This window comes from Lactuca saligna, chromosome 3 (genome assembly GCF_052625555.1).
Source record: "Lactuca saligna cultivar CGN05327 chromosome 3, ASM5262555v1, whole genome shotgun sequence".
Taxonomy (NCBI): domain Eukaryota; kingdom Viridiplantae; phylum Streptophyta; class Magnoliopsida; order Asterales; family Asteraceae; genus Lactuca; species Lactuca saligna.
In genome coordinates this window covers 193,955,773-193,981,516 of record NC_136419.1, presented here as the reverse complement: position 1 = coordinate 193,981,516, position 25,744 = coordinate 193,955,773, and the positions used below count along the sequence as shown (strand labels likewise).

Here is a 25,744-nt window from a genome sequence, read left to right as displayed (position 1 = left end):
TAATAAAATTGGATAGAACATGTTCTCAGGATTTCGTAGATATAAAAAACGCCCGAAACAAAGATCGTATGAGAAATTTATGCACATTTTAAGTTTTAAACAAGTATAGACCTGATTTTATCTGTTACCGGACACTACACATCTAAGTTTAAAGTAGCTACACAACTCGTAAATAAAATTTGAGCATGTTTACAAACTCAGGCTTCAACCTAGTATTTAATTCTATTGTATAGTCAAACTTTGAACATTGTTTCACAGAGATCCGTATATCAGATTTGAATTCCGTTTAAATATTTGAAATCACCACGGCCGTGACACTTTCCAAAAAATTTTGAAATATTTTTACGAGCCTCGAAGCTAACGTCACTTAAATCGATGCAAATAAAAAAAATTAAAAATTGATTCGTTTGACTTTTTAGAATCCATGAACTTAAATTTATTATTTGCCAAGTACTTTTTTAACCGATTAAAAAGAAGAATAAAAAATGATTACCAAATAATCATAACAAAAAGAGTAAATTACACGAATGGTCCCTATGGTTTAGGGTAATTTGCATGTTTGGTCCCTAACTTATTTTTTTAACTCGAAAGGTCCCTATTGTTTGTTTTTGTTACACGCTTGGTCCCTGTCTTACCTAAAACGACTATTTTGCCCCTGATTTTTTAATTTATTTAAATAAACACACTCTCAACCCTACTCTCCTCACCTTACCCTACCTATCTCATCATTTTTCCATATTCAAATAATAGTCTTTTTAGGTAAGACAAGGACTAAGCCCGTAACAAAAACAAATAGAAGGGACCAAACGCGTAACAAAAACAAACAGTAGGGACTTTCCGAGTTAAAAAAGTAAATTAGGGACCAAACGTGCAAATTACCACAAACCATAGGGACCATTCGTGTAATTTACCCTAACAAAAATAAATGAAAATAAAATAAAAGCAATATTGGAGATTTTATTAAATAAATCTATATATTTTGAATGAATATATTCCTAAGGGCAGACATGCTATTCCCTGAAACTACTTTACTAAAGATATATGAGTTTGGGGTAGTTTTCGTTAGAATGCAAATAACAGGACCAATTGCGCAAAACTCGAAAATTTAACCTCTCTTCCTCATTTATCAACGCAGATCGCGTGTGATTTCTTTCTCACTTTGGCAACTGGAAGCAAAACGAATCTTAGAAAGCTGATGGTCTTAATCCCTCAAGTGTTTCCTTCTTTTGACTATTGACTATCTCATCGGTCCTTCCCATTTTCTGGTCTAAAAGTCTCGAAGTCCCTCCCTCTCGTTCCACCCTGTCCACCGGAAAAGTCACAGCAGCAACCGGAGTTGCTACCTCCCTTGACTCCACCCTCCTCTTTCGAATCTCTGACGCCGAAGAGAGGAGAAAACGGGCAAACACGTCGACCACAGTCGACTGTGGCAGCTCCTCCACCCCCTGTCGTGACCCACCACCGTCAAACACCCTGACGCTGCTGCTGCTTATCCGCCTGTTGCCTCCGTTCCAGCATCCACCTGCCATCACCCTCCGCCAAGAAACACCGCCTGCCAACTCGTCTTCCCCCCCTGTGTCGACGAGCAACACCAACCCCCGCTTATCGCCACCTCCAGTCGCCTCTTCCCCTTTCTCGCTCGCCGGAAGTGAAGCAAACGAAAACAACGGAGGTCGCCGGAGCAAGCACCGCCGCTTGCTGCTGTTGCTGAACAATCGTCGCCACTACCACCGGTCGCTGTTGCTGCAGCAGGTATCGATCACTTGCCACTCTTTTCTTTCTTTTTTCGTTGCTTCTTGGGTCGGAAGTCGGACGCGATGGAAGGAAACAAAATGGGTCTCGTGTTCTTCGTTTTCTTTTCTTCCCGTTCACGATCTGAAGTTTGCGCCTTGTTCCCAGATTTTTTTTTTTTTTTTTTTTGTAAATTCAATTGGGAAGGCGAATGAAAGTATTGGTAGAAAGAAACGGAAAAAGAAGAAAATTTTTCTTTTTTTCAGAGAAAATAAAAAAAAATTAAAATTTTTGTGTTTCCAAGTTAGAGAAAAAAAAAGAAGCTTAAAGATTTTACTTTCTCTTATTTATTTTAGATCCGTTCAATTTTAAAGGAAAAATTGAACGAAAAATATGACTTCAAAATCATTTCTTTCCCTCACTTTTCTTATATTAATGAAGAAACACCATAATACGATTTTTCTTTGACATCTCTCATTTTCTTTCCATTTACATCCATATTCCTTTTCAAATAGAATCGGGAACAAGACGTTGAATTAGGAAGTTAGGAAGATGACTGATGACTGATGTTCAAATTCTATTTAATTTCATCTAAAAACAACACTTAGTGTGAGACTTACAAACCAGTCCCACCTTCCAAACTATGAATTAAAATAAGCGAATTATCCCTTATCCTTGTAATTGATTTCAAATTCTATCCTCTCAACAAAGTATGGATTTAAAATCTATTATTGCCTTCAAAATCGATCCAAATATCAAACTTTGATTTAATATAATAAAAACTACTCTATGTTTATATTAGAATTTCAAATCAATCCCAACCCTTAATATATTTTAGCAAAACAACCCCTTCGAAAATATTAACAAACTTTGTCCTAAAAATCCAAATCAGTTTTAAATGTATATTTCTAGTCCCTAATTTGAGAATAGTTTACAAGATAAGTCCATTGGGGATGATTTTAACAAAATAAATCCCTACAATTTATTTATTTTAACAAATACCAGCCTATACCTAATAATTAATACCAAAACTATCCTTTGGTCATTAGGAAACATTAGTAGTCTCGGTGGTTTGCTTTAAAGAACGTCACGTTGCGGTTTCTCATGACAAGTTCATACCAACGAACCTAATTCATGCTACAAAAGTGAGTGTAACCGCCCTTTTTAACGTTTTATTATTTTGGGGGAGAATACATCGCATATCAAATATGAAAATGCATTCTAATTTTATAATATAGTTATGATTGGCATTTTTAACAAAATAATATATATCGTACACAAGTTTTTATCATTAAATACATATGTTTTAATGATTTAAAACATATTACAACTAGAAAAGGTATCTTTCATTTAACCATATAATATTATGATTTTACGTGACATATTTGCATGTCATAAATTATATGTCATAAGATTTTTATGATTTCATGTGATAAATTCATAAAACGTGTATGTTTGTTAATTTTGTATCATTATATCTATATCCTACATGTATTTATATATATGTAGAAAATGTATATACAAATTATAACACTCATATCTTGATATTTATACATGCATTTGAGAAACTTACCATCTATTTAAGCGAGTAAAAGATGCTTCTACGGATACATCAAACTTAGTTGGCTTTTATAGGGAACTTTATCGTGTATCATAGTTAACTGCCTTTATAGTGACATAGTATTCATTACCTAAGTTTAACCATTAGTATTCCTGTTTGACTATAACCGTTAATCCTCAGAGTGAGATACATGTTTATAGATCTGTACGGGTTGACACCATATCTGCGGTTACTAGCTATAACATCGATGGATCAATCGAAGCGGGTGATAATTATCTTTAGTTTATCCACGACGTCCAATGAAGCGGCGTAAGGGGTTATATCTAGTCATATAGCTCGGTTATAGAACTAACTATGGGTATTAATCAGAATCTTTATCCAGAAACCACATATTCAGTTTCTCTAATTATCAAACGTTTTGAGTAAGGATTTACTCATGACTTATCTAGAAACCACAGATTCGGTTTCTCTGTTTATCAAACATTTTGAAGGATTTACTCATGATTTCTCTAGAAACCATGGATTCGGTTTCTCTGTTTATCAAACATTTTGAGTATGGATTTACTCATGATTTATATGTTATCAGACATTTTAAGTATGGATTTGATTATGGTTTATTTCGTTATCAATCATTTTAAGTATGGATTTATTTATGATTTATCTCTTTATCAAACATTTTAAATATGGATTTACTTATGGTTTATCTCTTTACAAACATTTCAAGTATAAATATATTTATGATTTATCTCTTTATTAAACATGGTTTTAACTACAAAAGGAATACTCTTTAGACTTTTAATATATCATTATTGCGATTAGTAGAAAACCTGTAACTCTCATCAACCTTTGTGTTGACTCTCAAATTACATGAATTGTCAGGAGATCATTGAACCAGTTTTAGCAAAAGAAACGTTCATGGATTTCAGGAAACCTAGTTTTATCTAGCTTTTGTTTTAGCGGCGTATCTGTTAAGGCAATCTATGAACTTATTATTATTATTATTATTATTATTATTATTATTATTATTATTATTATTGAACCATTTATTTGAACCATAAAGGGAGATATAACTATTGCAATGTTATTGTTGTAACTTGGGATTTATATTCATTTTGCTTGTGATCCGTGAGCTATGTCGCACAGTCCGACGTATTCTGCCGCCTTGGTTGGGGATGTGACATTAGGGTGCTGATCAGTTAACTTCCTTTTTCCTTTTTTGTATCTCTGTGTGCTTTTGTTAATCAATTATTTTACTCTGTAGTACCATAATAACAAGAAGTCATTAATCTCAAATTAGTTGAGGATTCTCAATTGAAATTATGTAGGTGAAGCAATGACATGTATAACATCATTTATGCACTCCTCTTTAAGAAAGATCCGTGTAGCATATTCAATTATTTTACTCTGTATGTTAATCTTGGTTTCCAAAGTCTATATTGATGATCACTTGTGTATGGTTATTGATATTTGATGCATCATGCATGTATAGTTTTTCTTTTTAGATTTGATCTAATTTAAATACCTAATCACTCTGAAAGCTTGTTTAGGAGTCATATTCTTTGACATTTTATGATATGATAGTTTAATCATCATACCCTAGTTGGGAGCTTTAAGTGATCTTCTCTTGCATTTTATTTTTGCTTGTTAGGTTTATGGTTTTTGTTGTTTTTCTTCCATGTCCATTCTCTTCTCATTCGTAGAGGACCTGCTTATTTTGATTTCAAACTTCATGGATATGATAGTGGATGATCTACTTTCAAATTAGGGTTTAATGACTGTTTTCTAACACTTTCATAATCATGAACATACAAGAGATTGGTTTAGAACTTTGTTGATCGAAAGTCTAAAATCAATTGGTAGATTGTAAGCTACTTGAAAGTGTGGTTATTGAATTGTTTGTAGCACTTATTTTACATATGGATGCACAAGCTTTTGCAGCATTTAGAAGTTTTCCTTTAGCCCCACCAGGCCACCACTAGATAACACTTGAGTTTTTGTTAATGTATTGGTATAAAATATGTGGTAGAGTTTGTTGATCCCTTTGCATTTTTAGTCAATATGTTGAAAGAAGCATAAGATAGTATTTTTATACTTGTACTAGACTAGTAGCCTACTAGGTGAATAGTATTCTACAGGGAAGAACAGTGAAACTACATTTACATGTAATTTTAATTAAGGTTAATGTTTTCGCATATTTACAGGTCAAATTTATGATTTTTAATTGCTTTACCATGAATCCTTATACTAATCATCCTTATTTTTTTTATCAGAAATAACTAGCCAATACAGTTAAGATAGGAAGTACATGTGCTCAAGTTTGACAGTTTCCCAATTGCCTACCCTCCCTGTGTCTAGCAATTTATTCCATTTTTGAAATAATCCCATTTTAGTATGTAATTCCACTTTTCTTTCTGATATAATGTTACAACATTGAAACATCACCACTCTTTTCCTTCTCATCTATACATTTTACTTTGAAAAATCTTCCAATCATAGCATTCTACCATCACTTTCCTTATTAGTAGCTTATTGCATTTTCAAAAATCATCCCATTTTTTTCAAAAAACTTTTTTTTTCTCATTGACAGACTTTACTTTGAGTTTTTTTTTTTTTCCAATTATAGCATCATACTTTCAGTTTTCTCATTATTAACACACATTTCATTTAAAATATAATCCCATTTTTAGCAGTTGGTTGTTACTTCTCTTTTTGTTATAACATTGAAACATTAATGATTAATTTTTTTTTCTCATCTATGCATTTAATTTGAAAAATATTTCACTTCCGGTTTTCTTATTATTAGCAATACACAATATCAAATAATACTTAAAACATCTCCCTCTTTTTTCAGCAACATCAGGTTTAGTGATGCCCTAGTTCAATTGAACAAGCTCTTTTTGCTGCTCCATTTCCTCACCTGAAAGAACGGTACCCTTTCTTTCTGTAGTAGCTGAATTATTTCAATGTATTTTTATTTTCATAGAATCATCACCATTTATATTTCTTTTAAAATAGTTTTAGCAAAATTTCTACAACTACTTCATTCAGATATTCCCTAAAATTCTTAAATATAATCTCTGTAGTCACATCGTTTATATAGAAAATAGGATAAGTATTACATTTAGGGTATCTTCTAGAATCTTGGCAACTTCACTCAAGTTTGGAGTGTGTCATCTTCATGCATGGCAGCCATTAATGGTGTAATTGAGTATTCATAATCTTAATAACTATATAAATTACAAAATAACATCCATACATCATGATTTTGTTTTTTGTTTTTTTTAACAATTACATGATTACACATGCACAAAATACTAATACATCTGCAAAATATACCTTAAAAAATTTAGAAACAATAGTGATTTTTACCAAGGATAATTACAAAAAAACCCTTAAGTTCGATAGAAATATATTTGTTTCAAAGTAACGACTTTTATGTTTTTTCAATGTAAAAAGGTGAACAGGGTTGGAGCTTGTGTGAACAAATTACGAATTAGATAGTCAATAGTTGACATTCATGGTGGCGATGGCTAATACAAGAATGAATTTTTCTCTTATTGTATCGAGACAGTCAACTAGATTTGAAGGTACCCATTACTGATTACTGATTCTTGCATTTCTTTCCTTGTTTAAAATGACAATGTATCTCATTTTTGGAATTAGGTTCATGAGTACATTGTATAGTCCCTTTTCAGTCATATTGTTCCTTAAATGAGGCATTGGGTCGTGACCAATCTATATATGAAAAGATCAATACGTGAGATGATGCCCATAAACTGTTTGATAAAATGATCTAACGACAACCCCTGCATGAAACAGTAAAATTCAACCGATTGTTGCAAGCTATTACCAGAATGAAGGCTTATTCGTGTGCCCTTGATATGTTTAAACAAATGACTGTGAGAGGTGTAAAGATTGAAGTTTACACGATCAATATTGGCTATTAACTACTGCTGTAAGTTAGGTAAAGCGAAGGATGGTCTTGGTGTGCTGTGTATTGGGTTGAAACTTGGCGTCGTACCCGATCGATTCACTTTTAGCACTCTCTTGGACGGATTCATTAAAGCAAATAGAGTTGGTGAGGCAGAATTATTCTTTAGAAACCCATCAAAGAAGAGGTATGTCAAACAAATGCAGCCATGTACAAAACTAACTATGATAAAAGGATTATGTAAGGTTAGCCAAAATAGTATTGCAATTGGTTTGCTTGGACTGATGGAGGAGGAGGCTGTAGACCTAATGCTATAAAATACAACACACTCTTCGACAGTCTTTTCAATGATGAAAAACCAGATAACACTTTGAATCTCTTTAAAGAGATGATATTAGACCAATGAATCCTACCTTATGTGGTGACTTACAATTAGTTGATTCATGGTCGTTGTAAGTATTGTCGGTGGGATGAGGTTTATAAAGTTCTGAAGGAATATAAGATCTCCCTAACAGTTGAAACCTACAAAATATTAGTAGATAACCTATGTAAAGAAGGAATGGCGAAAGATGCAGAAGTTGTAGTTGGCATGATCGAAAAGAAAGGAATATATATCCGGATGTTGTGCCTTACGCTTCAATCATTGATGGCTACTGTATGCGAGGTAAAGTGAGGAAAGCCATGGAAATATTTCATTCAATGGTTTCACGAGGTATGGTTCTAGATGTTGTTACTTATAACAACTTATTGCAATCATTTGAAGATAGAAGACACCATGCATATTTTCAATGAAATGACTGAAAAAGGTGTACATCCCAATGAAGTCACATATGACATCATAATACATGTAGATTGTTTAACCTTGGGCATTGTGAAGATGCAGATAAGCTATTCTAAGGAGTTAATAGCAAAAGACTTTTCTAGATCTCGTCACTTATAGAATAATGTTGAAGGGTCTTTACGACAAAAATCAAGTTGACAATGCATTAGATATGTTTCTTTTGATGGGTACAACTAGAAGTGATCTTAGTTTAGATACATATGCATACAACATTTTGATTGAGGGCTCAAGTAAATCTGAAAATTTCGATAAGGCAATGGATCTTTTCAAGGAAATTCCTCTTAAAGGTTTGCAACCTAATGATTAGAGCTTTTTTTAGGGACGATCTTGTGATGGAAGCGAAGAAACCGTTCCTAGTAATGCAAGGAAATGACATCCAACCTAATGAAGTCATTTACAACACAATAATTCAAGGGTATCTCTCGAATAAGGTCTATGATGATATAGAACTTCCTGTAACAGAGATGCACATAAATCACTTCTTACTACATGCTTTCACTTGCAATCAATTAACTGATTAGATACATGATGGATCATTGCCCACAACTCTGCTGGAAAAGTTTAGACCAAAGGAATCTGTGGAGGTTCCTTTTCCCGTGGAGGTAAAAATCCTTATTTTGCAAATCTGTTTTATCTAGATTACTATTTGTTTCTATCATCATTAAACTTTATGGTCTTTTGATCTAATTCTTTTTTTTTCTCATTCAACTTCTTTTTGCATAAGATGATGTCCAATATTAGTTCTTTGAGTCCCAATGTGGAAAAAGGACACAAGATATGTACAATACCCTCGCCATGACGTATACAATCGGTATTAAGTTGTTTTTTTTGCACCACTAATTCACGTATATACTTGATGTTTCATATTTTGAGGGTCGCAATATCATATTTGACCGGTTTGGCTAACTTATGATTAACATCTCTTTAGATTTTACTTGTGTTAACAAACATGATGTTAAAATGTTGAACATGGACCAAGATTATGTTGATTCAAGAATCAAAGACAAAAGACCAATATCCCGTTAATTACTATATGCTTAGAATCAACATAATTTTGGTCTATGTTCAACATTTTTACATGTTTATTAAACAACTAAAGTCTAAAGAGATGTTCATCAAAAATCAGCCAAATTGGTCAAATATGATATTACGACCCTTAAAATGTGAAACATCAAGTATATACGTGAATTAGTAGTGCAAAAAAACGATTGGATAGCGATTATATACGTCATGGTGAGGGTACAATTCATATCTTGTGTCATTTTTCCAAATTGGGACTCAAAAAACTAATACCAGACATCATCTTCTACAACAACAAGTTGAATGAGAAAAAAATAAAGAGGATTAAGATCAAAAGACCATAAATTTTAATGATAATAACAACAAATAGTAATCCAGATAAAACAGACTTGCAAAATAATGATTTTTACCTCCACAGGAAAAGGATCCTCCACAAATTCCTTTGGCCTAAGCTTTTCCAACAAAGTTGTAGGTAATGATCTATCATGTATCTTATCAATTAAATTGCAAGTGGAAGCATGTAGTGAGAAGTGATTTATGTGCATCTATGTCATGAGAAGTTCTATATCATCATAGACCTTATTCCAGATATACCCTTGAATCATTGTGTTGTAAGTGACTTCATTAAGTTGGATGCCATTTCCTTGTATTTCTAGAAACAGTTGCTTCGCGTCCATCACAATATCTTCTCTAAAAAAAGCTCTAATCATTAGGTTGCAAACCTTTAAGAGTAATTTCCTTGAAAGGATCCATTGCCTTATTGAAATTTTCAAATTTACTTGAGTCATCAATCAAAATGTTGTATGAATGTGTAATATCTAAACTAAGATCACTTATAGTTTTACTCATCAAAAGAAACATATCTAATGCATTGTCAACTTGATTGTTGTCGCAAAGACCCTTCAACATTATTCTGTAAGTGATAAGATCTAGAGAAGCCGTTTGCTATCAATTCCTTGAAGAGCTTATTTGCATCTTCACAACGCCCAACCTTAAACAGTCCATATCTATTATGATGCCATATGTGACTTCATTAGGATGTACGCCTTTTTCAGTCATTTCATTGAAAAGGTGCATGTCGTCTTCTATCTTCAAATGATTACAATAAGCTGTTGTTATAGGTAACAAAATCTAGAAAACCATACCACGTTAACCCATTGAATGAAATATTTCCATGGTTTTTCTCACTTTACCTCGCATACAGTAGCCATCAATGATTGAAGCGTACTTCACAACATCGGGATATATGTTTCTCTCTTTTCCATCATGCCAACTACAACTTCTACATCTTTCGCCATTCCCTCTTTGCATAGGTTATCTAATAATATGTTGTAGGTTTCAACTATTGGGGAGATCCTATATTCCTTCGTAACTTTATAAACCTCATCCCACCGACAATACTTACAAAGGCCATGAATCAAACAATTGTAAGTCACCACATCAGGTAGGATCCATTTTTCAAATACCATTTCTTTAAAGAGCTTCAAAACGTCATCCAGTTTTTCATCATTGAAAAGACTATCGATGAATGTGTTGTAGGTTATGGCATTAGGTATATAGCCTCGCTCCTCTATTATTCTAAGCAAACCAATTGCAATACTAATGGTTTAAAAAAGCACATCAAACGCTGTGATGCGTGATACGTTGTGATGTGTTCCGGAAAATGCATCCACTATCCAATACGATGCAATTTCACTAATGCGGTAAGATGTGTATGCTTTTCTTTGATGCTTTGCAAGGCACGCATCAATGTATCTTGTATACGATGCATTGTAGGTTTTTTTTGACCGCTATATATATATATATATATATATATATATATATATATATATATATATACATACATACATACATACTTATAAAGCTAGTATTTTTTTTTGAATCTCATGCATTTGAAACCCTATTTTTTAACTTTCTCAAACCACATTCATTTGAAACTCCTTTTTTTTTAACTAATGCAACTCAAAAGTTTTCTTAATTATGATTTAACACTCAACACTTCTAGAGAGAGAGAGAGAGAGAGAGAGAGAGAGAGAGATGAAAAGTATAACATATGTATGAGTTTAATTAATTACCTTTTTGAAATGGTACAATTACAAAAAAAACATATTTAAAATATTTTTGGCATCACCCTATATAACATATGATCAGCATATGATTAAACCACAATATACAACAACTGTATTACAATAATCTAAAAACGAAGAAAATATAAAAACAAATTATATAACAAATTTACAAATTAAAAGCTCTAATATAATAACATATCTCTAAAGTGGTCATAAGACCTCAACCCAATAAAAAAATCTTTAAGTTTGTTTTCTTTCTGAAATTTGTATATGATTTGTATGCATTTATTTCCAAAAGATTGGTCTTTTTATAGTAAATTTTTCACTAAATGCTAATTAAACATAATATAAGTTATAAAATTTTTGAGTGTTAAATCATAATTAAGAAAACTTTTGAGTTGCATTAGTTAAAAAAAGGGGTTTCAAATGAATGTGGTTTGAGAAAGTTAAAAAAAAAGGGTTTCAAATGCATGAGATTCAAGAAAAAAAATACTAGCTTTATAAGTATGTATGATATAGATAGATATAAATAGATAGATAGCATCATACTTTATTATTGGTCGAAAGTTTATGAATTAGTAATCTAAATTGTATAAATCATATAAGTTAAAGTAGAATATTATAAATGACATAATTATCCTTCCTTGTGATATATTAATTAATAATATTAAAAATCACAAGATTTTGGATAGTTTGCTATGATAACACAAGTTAAGATTATAAGTCATAAAAATGACAATTTTATATGTATGAGTTAAAGCATCGACTGGAAGTACGAAAATATATACAAATGACCAAAAATATTATTCGAGTATAAAATGAAAGTACATGGTCATAATTGATAAAAAGACCAAGATTATAAAAATATATAATTAATAGTTTAAATTATTGAAAGATTAACTTTTAATATATATAAAAGTTATGTAAAAACGAATGGAAAATATGTTAATATATTTTTATATTAATTATAAAAGTATAACTCAATTTACTAAGTTATGGATTTTTACTGTAATAAATAACATGATCGACTTCACGACTTAAGAGTCGTTATTTGCGAAATATCGCATTATATTAATAACGTGAATTATAAATGTTATGGGAATTGTTGGTTTCACATTGGTGGAAACCTGGAAAATATTATCATTATATGTTGTCCAAATTTCATCACGACAAATAATAAAATTTGGAAAGGTGTTAAGTCTTACGAATCTCAAATATCATAAGACTTCAACCAATTATTAATCATAAACATCAAAAAATTATAGGTGTTCGATATACTTATAAAAGAAAGTTTAGGACTAGGATGCCTAGACTCATTGTTAGGATCCGAAACTCCCTGGTCTATCTATAGAAGCTACGTTCATTCCTAAATATATGAGTTAGGATCATTTCCTAAGCTAAATGGGCTACCCTGTAAAAATACTAAGACTGTACATCTTAGCGGAAAGGTCTCTATGTCATAACCGTTAATTAGCATGGAACGAGGAACGTCGAGTATAAGTTATGGATCACATACTTATATCGGTTGATATCCCACCATCGGTTGCTAATTACAACCATCAGATGATGAGTCGAAACGAGCGTTGGTGCTCTTAAACGATAAAGTCCACGGTAATGAATAGACGTGGGTGTGGACTTTCAGCACTTAAACTTCCAATTGTTGGTGCAGAGGCATTCGTCACAATTCGGTTATGACCTCATTATAGATCCTAGATTTGCCTTGTTACCGTATAGAATCGATAATGGGTTTATACGGGGTTTTTGCTCAGCGATTGTAACAACCATAAATTTTACGCCAAATTTAAACTTTTTCAATCATAAATAAAAACCACATAGCATTATTTACAAAATGTTTTCAAATCATTTTCCATCAGAGTGTCCCAAAAATCATAACATAAGGATGAGGAGCGATTCGGTCACACCTTCTCCTTTCCACGATCTCCTGAAGTACCTGAAACAATAAACTGAAAACTGTAAGCCTGAGGGCTTAGTGAGCTACCCCAAAAATACCAATACCACACTAACAAAACCATAACAGTAATAATCAATCAATCAATCAACATGCATACTGGGCCATCAGCCTGACTGGACTGTCCTACCGGGCCTACAGTCTGTCTGAATCTATCCCGAGCCTTCGGCATGACTGGTCCGCCACGTGGGCCTGCAGTCTCCGCAAACCACTCATAAGGTATATTTTCCTTTAGCACAAGTAGGATCGCCTCAACCCAACCACAAGCAAATAACCATGTGTGCATACAATCATATATACTGGCATATTCAAAAATCAAACATATCTGTCTTACTGATCATCATTCATAGAAATCTCCTGTAACTAGAGTGGACCTAGCAGGTCACTAATATACCAATCCCGATGGATCATAAGAGCATAACATACCGTCTACCACGATTCCGGTCTAACAGATCATAACAACATTTAGCATACCATAACAATAACAACTAAAGGGCCGACCTTGGTGCCGTAGACCCTATCGATATAGTGAGGAAAACTCACTTTGCAGATGTCGACTCGAAAGGCAAACTCCAACTATCGGTTCACTTGACATAGGATCCACCACCTAAGATCATAGTACAATATACTCATAAGTCCTTAACCTTATAAGGTGCTCCATAACCCACTAGTCAACCCCTAGTCAAAGTCAAAGTCCTCAGTCAAGGTCAACAATCCATGTTGACCTTAACTCGCCGAGTACCCTTGGGTACTCGTCGAGTTCTCTGCAGTACATTCCAACTCGCTTAGTCATTGGAGTGACTCGTCGAGTTCCTTCGATTCTCGATCAAACTTTATGGCCACCCATCGAGTTCCCTCCTTGCTAGGTTAGATGATTTTTGGCCCTAAAAAATATAAATGTGATTTTTATGACCTATTAGGCTAGATTAGGTTAATTATGGTCCAAAATGGTTCATATAATTAATCTATTACCCTCTAGGCCCAATATGGCCAAAAATATTGAATTAAATGGAAGTGGGTCCAATTAGAGCCTGTTTAAGAGTTCTAAGCCCAAGATAGCCAAATTGGAAGCTTATTGGTCCATTGGGCCCAATAAGAAAGTCCTAGTCCAAAAATGGACTTAAACAAGAATTTCTAGGGTTTGCAATTGCTTAATGACTATTTGAATTGCTTGCATGGGGTGTTTGATTGAAGTTCTACTGTCATAGAGTATGCATCATACATGCTCTTATGTTTTTGATTCATAATTTGGTTTAAGTGTTGGTTACAAGGCACAAAAATTCATAATTGTGACAACTAGGCTCTTTTGATGGGTTTTCAGCAAAACATCATTCCTATGGTGTACATGCAAACCCTAATAGCTTTTGCATGTAGTTTGTCTAATGATCATGCAATTGAATATCCAAAGCTATAAACCCTAGATCTAACATATGATAATCAATATTAATATATGAATTAGGGTTTAGATCATACCTTGATTGTTATATAGCAATAACAATCTCGAATACTCCTTATAATGGCTTTAGAAAGCTTAGAGTCACAAGTGTCACTCCTCTAATGGATCACAAACACAAAGAGCAAGAGGATGAAGAATGTAGAGGAGGCACCCAAAAACGTGTGGAAACCCTAAGGAAACTCTTAGCCACGTTTTTGGTGCTCTAGGGATCCTTAAATAGTGAGGCTATAAGGGTTATCTAACAAGGAAACCCTAATTTGACTGCTTAGGCCCTAAGCAACCCATGGACTCCCTCCCTAGAGGCTTAGGACGATTTCTAATGGGTTTCCCCATAGAATTTGTCCACCCCTCTAATATGGAGTCCATTAGCCCAATATTCAACTATCATACAATTGATAGTTCTAGTTCCCTTTATTTAATTAATCTCTTTTAGCCACAAAATTAATTTTTATTAATTATTGACTAATATTAATTAGACAATATGATTTCTCCTTTAATATATTATTCTCATAATATATTAATAAATCACAATTAATCCTCTCTCTCCATAGTTCATCCTATAAAGTTGCTTAGGTGAAGGCAACCGAAAAGGACCATGCACCATCGGGTCAAGTACATACCAAAGTAGTTATGGACTTAGACACTAATCCAACAGTCTCCCACTTGGGTAAGTCTAATAACTATTCTGCGTATGACTTCAGATCCTGATCTGCAATCGTAGCTTTCAAAAACCGCTGTCAACTCTGATCCTATCAGAAGCGTGTCCTTTAGATAATGGATCATATATTCCTCCATTCTAGATATCGTATAGATATGAGACATGGATTTCAATCATTCTCTCTATACTATTTCTCGATTTCCGATTTATGACGACTGACAACAGACTATAATTGAACACATCAAATTAGTCCCGGCTTGGCCAAGCGCTTAGGTGCCATCACTAAATCATCGAGGGGCCCACAGATACCGCTTTCATTCCATTTTGGATAAAAGGAACGGATAAACTTTGATTCAATGCTTGCTTGCACTCACTCACCGAATCACACACAACAATATGTTTTATGACACCAAGTTACTAGTGCGTTTACATATTATCAATGTGTAACCAACTCACAAGATACAATTCACACATCTCGGTTTCAAGAATATAAGATATTATTGTCTCACCAATCACTCGTGATAAAATCCATGAAGTGATCCAAGTGAGCGTGGGTTTAATCCAATGGTAAAATCATATTCATAAGCACTCATGAACGTTGCAACAAACATTTGCTTATGTCTAATACACTTTAGACAATCCACACACCAATTCACGATAGTCTTCATTCATACCTACTTCCAACATATGAATGAGTGTGGTCCGTTCGAAAAATTTGATTGTTCTGAACCAATTTAATTATTCAAGAAGCCAAAACATGCAAAGTGAAACACAAGAATAATACTAATCCCATATGGCCCCAAACTCTGGGTATAAATAAAACATTTTATTTAATCACCATATTGATTACTCATTATTTGTTGTTTCGGGCAATCTACTTCTTACTTGAATTATTACTACACTTGTCCCATGCTCTCAGCATGCATACAATGTTTACCTACGGTCCTTACTTTGTGAAATATATCAAATGAACACATTTTGAATCATACTCATTTCACAACTCCCAATCCTTATCATAAGTATAAGAATATCAAATTCTTGTTACTTAAGCTAGATTCTAACATTTTATGCAATGATTCTTTTGTAAAGTCATAGCTCAAAATCATCAAGACTTGGCTAATCTTTATCAGAAACAATTCTATAGATATAATGTCTCTCACTCAAAGTACATTCCTTTGAACATCCTTCTTGCATAAAAGTTTTTAATCTAGATATAGATTCTCAATATCCAACTCCCAATATGGAAACATTTCCATATTTCCCATATGATAATTCATTCTTAATAGAAACTTATCTATTCATAATAATGTCATCCAATACCATACTTCCAACTACTCGCAAGCGACCAATCCTCAGCGAGCTTTGGATCATCCTTTGATAGTTGTTTAATTATTTTAGTCAAAACCGATTCTAGTCCTTTTTCCCTATAAATGCGCTAGACATTTGGAAAATTTTAGAATGGTCAAATATAATAGCACTGACAACCAATCCTATACCCGAAGCGTATGGGACACGATGCGTAATGTCTTACATAAAGATATGATACTTTATCAATCTTCTGCCATAATATTTTATGTGTCTTGTTCTTACAATTCGAACTATGAAGAGGGATAACGTAATCATAATCGAAATTTAAGAACACACATTGTATCCTTTGACTAAATTTATTAAAATTACTCAATCTAAGCTTTAGATTTTGAAACGAAGTATAATATTCTCTCCCTTAGTTATAGCAAAACAACTTTTCAACCCTTACGACTTTGCAAAGTATAACTCTTGTTTTCTATAATTAATATTGCTAACTTGCAGTACTTGCCTTAATAATCATACAAGCAAAACATTTATGCTCCCATTATCATGATGATTATTATCATATAAGCATAACACTTATGCTCTCACTAACTTTGACATGTTTTAGAAAACAACTGAACTTCCAGAAGACAATACTTATTGAATTTCTGAAGTTCATATTTCTAATACCTAATGCTTTGATAATCCTTTATCCAAGCTTCTTAAACTTATACACCTTTGCTTTAGATAGCTCATATGCGTTTCTAAACAATTCAGACTAATTGTCAAATCTCACAATTCGAATTATGGAAAGGGATACCGTTACCATAATCGAATTCGAGAATACAATTTCACAATCACTATCTTCTTAAAATCTCTCTTAGTGAAAGCATTTCCTCATAGTCATTTTCATGAAGGAGGTAATAGTATGACACTTAGATTTTATGGTGTATGAGTTCCTGTCCATGCGAATTTGCCAAAACCAAAGTTTGCGACAAATCCAAGCTCATATGGACTGAACTTTCTCAATATTGATTTCTTGCCTTATGGTAACACGAGTGCCCACCATGTCTTCCAAGTAGTTAAGCAGCTCACCCTTTCCTATCAATGTACTTTTCATTGATCAAGGTGCTTGCCTTTTATGCGTTCAAATGAGAACTCATAGAACTCACAGGCATAATTAACTTAATTGGAATGGCACAGAAATAAAATAATGTCAACACATTAGGTTGTAAATCTCAAGTCATGTGCTAGTGATGATTGATAAAGTTTATTCAAGGTTAGTTCTTGAAACTTTTCAAGACCATTAAGACTCCCACTGACTCCTTGACATATAAGATTCTTTTGTCAATAAACATTTCTTGACAAACAAATATTCAAGAGTTAGTGTAGCTTTTATCAAAACACTTCACAAAATTGGTCCTTGTTGGTCTTTGTCTCATTCGAGACATCACAACTTTCCAATTTCAAATGTGCAAGAATAAGAAAACCTTTTCAAATTCCACATTTGATGAATGTTATAAACCTTCTTGAGACTTGTCACTCAATGTCACAATCTTAACTCTAAGACTAGGTTTTGGAACGAAGTATGATTGACTTCTTGATTTAACCATTTCTTCAATTATTGATTCCTCTTCTCAGACATACAATTGCACTAAGACTCTTTTAGAGGATCAATTGAGATATGGTTCTTAATCATTAAGACTTATCATAAAACATAATAAAAAGTACTCTCCCTTCTTCTTAGAATAGAGAGACTTTTATCTTTCTACTTGCTTAATTCTTCTTATTCGTTCTGCTATTGATTGAAACTCTTTCAATCAACTCGGAATTACACTTAATCTTATAAGTATAATCATATTTACTAAACCTTTAGTAAATCATGACGAATATCTTTGTCACTCTTGTGGTGGACTTGATCAACACACAACCTTATGTACTTGATCTCATATCCTTCACTTGACACTTTGTCAACGAAACTTTCCCTATTTGGTAACTTCTTGACCTTTCCACAAATAACATAATTAAGAATCAAATCCATTATTGCTAATAATAGAAACTTACAAACATCAATTTTTCATAAACACCATTGCAAGGATAAATAAATAATATAAAATCAAAATTTAGTTTCTTGTGGAAAAATTTATCCCTACAATGCAATTGAAAAACTGTTGTTACATATTCTTAAGCAATCTATTCTAACACCAAGTAGTAGCTTAAGAACATAATCTTCAAGCAATGCGGTCGAAATCCATTTCTTCACAATTAGATTCAGCTCACTTCTACCCTTAAGCTTCCTTTCTTTTCTTCGATCCTACAAAACATCAAAATGTAATCTTATCACATCATGTATCAAGAATCTAGAATAGGAACTTAAAAGAGTTTGTTAATGGATTTTACCTAAAGTAGAGCCATACGTTTTGACTCTCCCATCTCTTAGATCTCTTAGGTAAATAGGGCAGCTTCATCTCCAATGCCCCTTCTCTTGGAAATAAAGGCAAATGGACTCTTTTGGAATGGTACAAGGAACTATCTTAGAATCTACCTTTTCTGGATCTCCAATGTCACCATTTCAATATCCATTGAAGTTTGAGAGTTTGATTTACCAGGCAAATTTGCTCAACCAGCTCGCCAAATCATCGCTGATTCAGCAGCTATAAGCAAACAGGTCAAATCAATGAGGGTCACGTCATGATCCATCATATAGTACTCTCTAACGAACTCACTATATGATTCAGGAATCGACTGAAGAAACCAGTCAATAGCCAACTTACCTAAAATCTCGACACCCAACATCCTTAACCTATCAATGTGTGACTTCATCTTTAAGACGTGTACACACATAGGTTTCCTATGTTTACTTGCCAAAAGGGCTTAAGTGAGCTTGAACTTTTCAATGCTTGGAACTTGTGGGTTAGGGAGAATAATTGGAGGAGGTAGAGGAAGTGAAGCATGATCTCTTGTTCCTCAATCGAATCGTGGAATATCATCTTCATGTGGAAAGCTTGTCCCACGAGATTTGGGAAGACCATAGTTGTCGTACTTTCACATCTACAAAACGGGTGAAAATTCAAGTTAAGTTGATTAGAATCCTCGATGTGACACCCAAATGAAACATCAAGGCTAGGATCCAACACAATACTATACAACCTAGAAGAAGGATGTCGTAATCTAGTTGCATAATATTTGAAGGTAGGTAAATGACGATTTACCAATTTCCACCATGAAAAACGAAAAAAATTTAAGTTTTAAATCTATTGAAAATTCCTAGATCTTTTGAGATTCATTGAACTTTTCAATGGCATGTTTAAATTTCAATATGCCCATCGATTTGTGACTGGGATGCTGAGGATCACAAAACAGGGTGTGAATAACCATGCAAACTTACATGGTGCCCCCAATGTTACAGTCACCTATTTGATGTGCCGGTTAACCACACACGCTCCACCGTACTATAACAAACAATGAGTCACCCTTTGCTACCTTTGCTTAGAACCATTTAGTGTGCCGGTTAACCACACACACTCCACTAACGTCTTCTCAAGGGTACAAAGTGTAATTTCATAGAATTACATCAATTCACTTTTGCCTAAAGTAACTAAGATTGGGAATTTTATGAAAGCATTTACTTACTTTTGTACTTCATTATACTTATAATGGAAGGTTTCTGTCCTATCCTACCCGTTCGGCTAACGACCCTCCACTAGTCAAGAGTGCGGTGGGTAAGAGTGGATATCCATTCAATCGCCATTTTATAGGCAATTTCCTTAAACACCCCTTATAAACTAGCTTTGTGAATGAGGCCTACTAACGGTAAGACTGACTGTTTACTCATACATATATAATACTAGACTTTTAATGTTATATATAGTATAAGGTGTATTTTACATTTTTTAAAATACTAGGTGGTCTAATTTAATAAATTATGCTTTAAATTTAATTAAATGTAAACCAAAAATTTATGGGTTAATTATACACTTTAATTAATTAATAAAACCATAAGGGTGTAATTTGAACCTTTCAAAATACTATTGTTTTAGAATTTAACATTTTCAAAATTAAACTTTTAACCAACTTTTAAATTCCAAAACTTGACGGCAAGTTTTGAAACATTTCAAAATATTAGGGTTCAACTTATTTAAATTTCAAAAACTAAACTTTTAAGTTCAAGTTTAAACTATAAAACCTAAATGGAGTAATTTGAAACTTTTCCAAACTTTATCAAGAATATTCTAGATCACAAAATTCAAATATGGCAATTAACAATTAATTGGTGGTTATCTAATTTGACCTAGTCCAAATTCTTGCAAGATAATTCATCAAATAACTCAAATAATTAAACATTATCTTATAAGGCAACAAATATTTGATGAATTGGTAATTATCTTCTATTTTCGTAAGGATATTCACCCAAAATCAATAAAAATCAGATTTTATTCATCAAAAACGTATTTGGTAATAATCCTAAGCCAAAATAGCACAAAATCCTGTTTTTCCCTCTTTCTGACCAGCTGAATCGTCGAGTCAGGCATGGACTCGTCGAGTTCACCATGGACTCGGCGAGTCCAACCCCTAGAAACCCTAAATTTCGATCTTTAAGCAAGGATAATCCATAATAGCATCAAATACATCAAACAAATACCCATGGCTCTGATACCACTGATGGGTTTTGAGCAAAACATCATTCCTATGATGTACATGCAAACCCTAATAGCTTTTGGATCTAGTTTGTCTAATGATCATGCAATTGAATATCCAAAGCTATGAACACTAGATCTAGCATATGATAATCAATATTAATATATGAATTAGGGTTAAGATCATACCTTGATTGTTATGTAGAAATAACAATCTCAAATCCTCCTTGTAATGGCTTTAGAAAGCTTAGAGTCACAAGTGTCACTCCTCTAATGGCTCACAAACACCAAGAGCAAGAGGATCAAGAATGATAAGAGAGGAGGCACCCAAAAACGTGTGGAAACCCTAAGCAAACTCTTAGCCATGTTTTTGGTGCTCTAAGGATCCTTGAATAGTGAGGCTATTAGTGTTATCTAACAAGGAAACCCTAATTTGACTGCTTAGGCCCTAAGCAACCCATGGACTCCCTCCTTAGATGTGACAACCTGAAATTTCCATTATGTACGAACATTATTAAGTCAATAGAAGTTAGAACAGTCGCAGTAAATTTTCAGACTTTTCCGTATAAGTTTGAGTATTTCAGGGTTTACACTTAAGGAGATATCAGGAGAGTGGATGCACTAGGGTTTTTTGCAACTCTGTTTTTCCAAAAGTCTATTATATTAGAGTTCATTTCATGAATAAAATATTTTTTGCCAAAAATCCCAGGACTATATATAAAATTCTGAGCCATATTCATTCATTAGTTACATTTCCAACTAGAGAAAAGCCATTTTCTCTCTCACAGATCTTCGGGTTTTCATCCCAAATTGTGAGTACCTCTCTCTAGTTGTATTATATGGCTTATAATGTGCTTAATAATAGATATTTCATAACAAAACAACAAAATTCGAGAGTTTACCGCCCAAGAACACCTTGGGGAGTAAACTCTTTTATAAGGGTAAAATGATGCCTAGTCCTTTCCCCTTGATATCTAACTACCTTAGACTTGTATGTTAGTGTATATAAGACTGTAAATCATCCATGAACACCAAGAGTAAGGTGTTCACGGCCCAAGAAGTTCTTGGACCGTGAACTCCAAACTCAAGGGCCAAAAGGTGCCTTAATCACTCCTAAAGCCTTGGACACAAGCATAGATAAGTTCCTAATTAATTTAGGGACTTGGAATCACCAAAAACCCATCCCCATGAGAGATTACAGCCGTAATCTATAAGGGAAATGGTCCCAGGGATGTGAACTCCTCAAAGGAGTGTATTAATACCCTAAACCCTTCCAAGGATTAAACCATCAAGTATAATTGCTTCTAGGGATCATGTAACACTTCAAATCACAAAATGACATAAGGCCTAGGAGCTTGCGGCCGTAAACTCAAAGGTTTACGACCGTAAACTCCTTTTGTAAGGTTTATTGGAGAGTAAACTCATATATGGGGTCCTTTGGAACCCTAAACCTATTAGGCTTGTCCCACAACAACTTAGATGCAATCCTTAGGGTTTATAACACTTATATAAAGTGTTTATCATGTTCTAGGGTGTCTTAACATTTTCAATTAGTAGTTTAAGACTAATTGGGGGCATATATGTTTGATTATATGCTCATTAGGATCATAGTGTGTGTACAAGTCCTCAATTGACACCTAACAATCCTACACCGTTCAGTTCATCCAAACCACCATCTTCAGGTGAGTTCATACCCCTTAATCAATGTTTTAAATGATTTTAAATGCTTTAATGGGGGGGGGGGGGGGGGGGAATACAAGTAGAAAAGAACATGTTATTAAATCACCCATATGTATTTATAATTGTGTTTTCATCCAGTAGATATCACATACTTCAAAATGTGATGCACAAAATGGTTTTCTGTCTTAAAAATACCTTGGTAACAAAAGTATTACGTTTAATATGTTTATTAAAATGACATCAAGTCATTGTTAATTATTGTTCAAAACTCATAGATGTCTTATAAAACCATTTTATCTTCTTGAACAAAACTATATCTATACACTTATGTTCTTATATAGGTATTGCTGTTATAGTTTTCAGCCTTCATTCAGATTCCCACACTCTTGTGTAGCAAGGATGTGTAAACATGCATGGATAATCAATTACCTTCCAGTTAACTATTATAGGGATAGTTAGGAGATACATAACATTATTCCTATTACAAGGAATTACACTAGAGTCAGTTCATTCATGAGTCTCTACTATACATTACATGTTACATGAATATGTCTACATCGATACACTTACATGAATACATTTACATATATACATTTATTTGTATGCACTTACATGGATACTTGTACCTAGATTCACTAGGATGATTTACTAGTACATTATGTGTAAATTGTCCCGCCTATCCCAGTTCAACGGGATATCTAGACGGGACTAACCATTTCGTAACCCACCTGTTAGCAATAGTGGTAGATGAACATCTACGGATGCCTATGGTTATTACTTATACTAGGGGTACCTTTACGGGACTAACCATTCCTTTAACCTGTTGTTTGCTACTGAGGTAAATGACCATCTACGGATGCCTACGGTTAATACTTACATTAGGAGTACCTTTACGGGACTAACCATTCCTTAAACCTGCTGCGGCTACAGAGGAAAATTGAACAATCTACGGATGTTCAAAGGTTAGACATTTCGCTTGACGCGATGTTGTGTTAATCCTAATACAAAATGATAACACTTACATGATTACATTTTTCCTATTACTTTATTTTGTGATACATTCACATAAACGATGATTTAGACTAAGTACTATTAGTAATAGTCAAAAGGAAGGAAAAACTATCATTTTTATAGCAAAACATTCGGGTCTTGGTAGAAGAATACATTTCATACTAGTAGGAAATATGAGATTTTCTAGGGTTTTCATACTTATATCAACTGTTTCATTCAAAGATTTACATAGCATACATAACAACTTTCCAAAACAAGGCAATGACACTTAAATACTTATGAATTCACCAGCTTTAGGCTGATACTCACTTTCAAAATAACTTATATTCTCAGGTCACTAGTAGATAGGTACGATGGCTAGGTTTTGAGAAGACGGAGCACATACAATACTCGTCTTTTATTTTGATTGTATATTTTGGTGTCTTATTACAATGAAAGAACACACATGTATTAACACTTTACTTTTAATGCAATGGATAATGTTGTTGTGTGTTTACTACTTTACACTGTTGTGATAATGTACATGACGTCCTCCACCCCGGAACGTTTCCGCCATTCTTGGTTTCGGGTTGTGACAGATTGGTATCAGAGCATTGTTTATAGTGAATATAGTATATCAACCCATAAAAGATATACTAACTATAAATACAATTGGATTAAAACACTCTGTCTAAGAGTTATACTTCTAAATAATAAAATATTTAAGTAAGTATACGTGCCTGCATTCTTACTAAAATCAGTATCACAATGACAAGAACAAAAGTATTACAATTGTTGAATATTACAAGTAAGCCTGGGGATATATGGTCAGTCTTGGGAATGGCATAGCCTGATCAACTATGCTGGTCCAAGGACTGATTAGCATATATGCCCAAGAATGGTTGTGATGTGGCAACAAGTCTAAAAACTTACCAAAACAACTATAAAGAAATACCATAGGGGTATTTGTTCTTACTATAATTATCTTAGTTAGTTCGTCTATTTAGCTATTTCTTATATGCCTTTTCTCGTGTAGATTTTAATGGCTGGATTTCATCACGGCGATCCGTACTTCCCAAACCAAGGCAACGCTGGATGGCTAGAGGAAGAACCAGAAGATGATCACCCAATCCCTTTGGATGATCACCATGCTGAGGGTTTTTCCGATAGTTCTGACTCGGAGCCTGAAGTCAACAACCTACCCCAGCTACTCAAGACCCAAACCTGAACCCCTGTCCTGCATTTCAAGGACCCACACCTTTGTGGGCCACTAACTTGAATAGATGGAGTCAGGAACAGGGTCAACCCATTCCCTACAACGGAGACAGAAGTTTCTACAACCTCACTGAGGGAGGTTCTGCTGACAGGGTCCTACCCATCATGGTTCGTAGAATTTCTAGGAACACAATACTGGGTCAATCAACTATCAATCGAGTCTTGGAGATTGACGCCAACTCTGGCGTTAACACCGTCCGCATTTGCCAACTAGAGTCTGCTCATGAAAGGACTTTGGTCCGCAATGCAGCTCTGCAGAGGGAACTTACTGAAACCCAAGCTGAAGTTAGGGAACTCCGAGCTCAGCAAGTGAGAGCTGACAAGCGTATGAGGGACATGGAACGTCTACTGTCGGGATCAACAACTCATGCTAGCAGTTCTTGTCTCTGATAGAATCTCGACGACTCATCTTTTGGATATAACCTAGTTTATGTAAAAACTTTGGTCTAATTTCCTATCTTTGTAAATCTTAGACCTGTTAGGTCTTGATCTAGTCATAGTTCTGTCAAAATTTTCCTATCTTGGTTGATGTAAGGCCTACTTATACGCCATTTTTCCTGAACTTGTTACATCTGTAATCCCGGTATTATTGACAGATATCTAATCATATGGAAATTATTATCCAAATGCTATCAT

At 33.8% G+C, this 25,744-nt stretch overlaps 1 protein-coding gene across 4 annotated transcripts in view; it reads left to right on the top strand.

Moving 5' to 3' along the window:
• The first annotated feature begins 1,079 nt into the window (after positions 1-1,079).
• Positions 1,080-25,744, top strand: part of LOC145037689 (uncharacterized) — a 40,190-nt gene continuing 15,525 nt past the window's right edge. The window contains exons 1-5 of one of the 4 annotated variants that reach the window (XM_078986393.1): positions 1,080-1,752; positions 2,781-2,876; positions 6,144-6,220; positions 6,749-6,879; positions 7,112-7,410. The gene's annotated coding sequence lies outside the window, so the exon portion shown is untranslated. The remainder of the gene's footprint in view (positions 1,753-2,780; positions 2,877-6,143; positions 6,221-6,748; positions 6,880-7,111; positions 7,411-25,744) is intronic. The other 3 variants (XM_078986394.1, XM_078986396.1, XM_078986397.1) reach the window with 3 other exon arrangements.